Consider the following 4,205-nt stretch of genomic DNA (forward strand, 5'->3'; position numbering starts at 1 on the left):
AAAAAAAAAAAAAAAAAAATTTTCATTGCTTGGGTCACCATCAATTTTTTTTCTTTCTTTTTCTTCTCGATAGAATTGTCCACTCTACCGTAGATAATGATATTGGTATTATTGTCTAGTGATGCAAACTCCCAGCACCCCTCGGATGTAAACATCCTGCCAGTGGTTAAAGAGAAAAAATAAAAATAAATAGATATCCCCATTCATTCCTTCTTTGGTTGTTGGTGATGTGAAATGTTTATCATGCCAAGAAAACAAAGATGTGAAATGTTTTGTGCTGAGGAGATGCCACGGCACAACACTGTGAGAGCATGTGACACTAACTGGGTCCACTCATTTGTCTATGTTTGGCCAACTGTTCAAGATCCCAGCCGTTTGTGCCGAAGAGGAGCCCGTAACGCTGACTCTGGATAGGGGATGGAAGAGAAAAACAAAAAATTGGCAGTTAGCCCAGGTTTTTAGCGTGGAATTTTTCATTCTTATCTCTAAAATTTCATTTTCTTAGTTGCTATCAGAGAATGCAATCGAAGCAGTAGTCAAGTTTTGTTTGATAGAAGTTGATCACCATTTGAATAGGTGAGCCACATTTCCTAACACTTGTCCTTGGAAAAAGCATTTTTTGTCAAGGTGGGTTTCTTAATTTTTCAAATCTTACAAAATTATTTATCTTTTTTTTTTCTTTTTGTAGAGGATAATTATTATTGTACCACGTGGACAACTAATGTGTCTATTCTAACTGTTAGGCATGAGATGATTTATATCAATCATAATTCAAATTTTAAAGTCTAATTCAATCAAATACTTCCAAATGTATTGGCATGCATCTTTTTTTTGCCTATATATGTATACCATATTGTGGTACTCTCTCAACCTTAACAAGAACATACAATTCAAATAGAAAAAAAGAATTGAAAATAAATTATTTAAATATATCTCGTGACTTTTAGAAACATCACAATTAATTTATTTAAAAATCACAAGATAAATTTGATGCATTATTTTTACCTTTTTTTAATCTACGTGGTTTGTTTCGACTAAGAGTTGGGAAAGCGTATACACATGCGTGGATATACACCAGATGTATGTAAATACAGAAGAGAGCATTTGATTGAGTTAGATCTCAAAATTTGAAATGTAGCTAATCTAAATCCTGTACTCTCCATAAAAGTTCGGAATGGACATATTATCTGTCTATGTGGTAGAATAGTTGACATGTAAAAATAGGAAAAATAACGAACCTTTGTGACCAATAATTTGCATTATATTTTTTTTTTATGAAAATGTCATAATTAGTTGTGACACCAATAAATACCCTAATTGTTTTTTGTTGATAAAAATGTATAATAAAAAATTATGTACACAATTTGACGAAATGTGACTATATACATACATGAGAATTTATGAAAACCAAATCTAAAGTATACTAAAGAGACAAGTTTACTGTCACCCCTTGTGCCACAAACACAGGGGTGCAAAATGACCACCTTGCCCCTCTTGGGTGCATGTGCCCCTATGAATAGGAGCCGAGGGAGCTCACGGACAAATTATACATGCCCATTAAACAAATCAGGTAACATATTCCAGAAAAAAAAAAAAAAAACCAAGGTAAAATGTTCCATAAACGCATACTTGATTCTAGTGCAATTGTCCAACAACTTAACTGTTAACTATGTTTTGCACCATTATGTATGAAAATTAATCCCATAAGCTAATACAAACTTTGGGAGATGATTCCCTAGAAGACAAGGTGGTCTTATACCAACACGGGCCAATGAGAGTGAACATGAAAGAATCAATAAGGGCGCCATTTTCACCTTTCAGAGGCAGGGTGGTCATTTTCATCTCCATATGTTCCTAGCCATAGAAGCTTGAAAGACATCATGTCCCCTCATGAAAGATGGAAGTCCCATCCTATTAATGCTTCCACATGTTCCTATTGTCCTCACGTTGGCATAAGGTCATGCTGCCTTGCAGAAATCCTCTCCCATAAAAGTATAAAACTAATATAATTGTGCACCAACTGTTTAATCTTCTACCTCGATGTTAATAACGTAATCTAACGATTCTATTTTTTTGGTAAATAACGATTTCTTGCATTGAGGCTAAGTTCGGAAGCTAAGAAAAGGATTTTTTTTTTTTTTTTTTTTTAATTTTGAATTTGAAACAAAGAGACAAACACATAAAATATTATTAAATAATAATAATAGTAATTGTGTTATTATGTTTTTTTTTTCTTCTTGGCTACCATAGACTAGAAGAGAGGTTGGTAAGTTCGCATGGCACAACACTATTCATAGCAAAAATAAAAAATAAAAAAATAATATGACACTTGGTACATAAAACTACAAAATGTGATCCGTCAAGAGGTAGGCCATAACCCATTGCATATGACCACTGCCCAATGGTCTCTGCTCATGAAGCTGAAGTATTGTTTTTTTTTTTTTGGTTAAGAAGCTGATGTATTGTTTGGTTATTAAAAGGGGTGACCTCTACCAGAAAAATATACCCTGCTCACATCACAAGAACTGACTAAATAAAAGTCGGATGAAAGAAATCTTGAGCATTTAATTAAATCAGATAACTGTTAATCAAGAAATAGCCAATGGAAGAAATTTATCAAACCTACCAGTCTATCCACAAATAAAAAAAAAAAAGTGCAAGGGTACAAAGAAAAGACTTACAAGGGAGTTAATAAGAGCACCACATTTATGGACAGTACATAATAACTAATGATGCATGTAAGTACCTAAGATACACTTCAAAAGAATTGATCTGCTGACTAACACTTGGACACACCCTTAACTGAGAAGTGTCATACTGTTGGGTGCCCAAATCACATACTCAATCCAGTCAAGAATATTACGTGTCATGTTTAGCATGTATGATTGTATGCGGTAATGGTTATAGTGTTATTATGGCCGTAGAAGAGTCCGAGTTGAGTATGTAAATAAAGTAGTTATTTAAAGGTGGAGTTCTTATATGTAAATGGAGGAGTGTGAATAGAGGATTTATGAGAAGTTATTGTTTCCTTCTCTCCCATCTCTCTTGTTCGATACATAACAGTTGCCTATCAAAGAAAATATTCACACCACTTAACACAAGCGACGGAATACAAGATATGATACCGTCAACACCACTTGCACCACTTGTGTGCTATCTTGACAAGTAGGTGCATAAGAATCTTCATCATCCGAGTGACCCATTTCAACTTTCTTCTCCTCTCTCTCTCCTTTTCAATTGTGTCTCTAAGTCTTCAATGGCAACTTCCATACACAACTCAGCTCTATAAATTCAAGCTCTTGTTCTATCAGCTTGACCTTCATTCCACTCTCCTTTTCACACCACATCTCCAGTTTATCAAACGCTAGCTTGCATTGTCATGTACAGTAAGGAACAAAGAAAAATTAGAAAACAAATTGATTGTTCACTGAATTTACCATTATGAGTCACCAAGAGAATGACAGATTAGCTTTTGGCAGCCAGATTATTGCTACCTTGGCATAGTCTTGTGGCTTGTGATAGCATGCCTTATATTATATCACTATTTTATACTTCACAAGTGTATGTTGATTTATGATTATTACTTCATTATTTTTTCACAAATATGCTTATATTATATCCTACGTTTTGATTCTCATATTAGGTCATTACTATTTTACTAGCATAATTATATTATATTACATATGGCTTTTGTGTTGCATATAAACATTATTATATAAAGCTATCATTGTTATATTACTTATATCATGTGCTTAGGTGGTGCCTGAGTGCCCCTTCAAAGCCTTTGGTCGTCTTAGGTCAGTTTGATAACATTCTTTTGGAGTTTTTTTTTTATGTTGCTATTGTTACTTAAGAACAATACTAGAACAAAAATATGTTTGATAATGCCCCCCCTCCTTTTTTCTCTTTTCTTTGGAACACGAGTCTTGAGAAATACAAAAATAGATTTAGATATGCTTTTGTGTTAAAAAAAAAAAAAACTCCCCATGCCACCCCAGCTCAAAACTTTGCAACCGTCTCTGCCCTACCATCTCTACAATGCCCGACTGTTACAGGGATTAATGTCTATAACAATATTAAAATTTGAGAGCTACTCTATTAAAAGATAATAATTGATTTAAATTTACATAACCTGCTGGCACAGGTACACACTAGCACGTAGGAGAGTCTTCAACACCCTGCAGGATAGGGGCAACAAGTCTTTA

Source organism: Macadamia integrifolia, chromosome 14, assembly GCF_013358625.1.
Source record: "Macadamia integrifolia cultivar HAES 741 chromosome 14, SCU_Mint_v3, whole genome shotgun sequence".
Taxonomy (NCBI): Eukaryota; Viridiplantae; Streptophyta; class Magnoliopsida; order Proteales; family Proteaceae; genus Macadamia; species Macadamia integrifolia.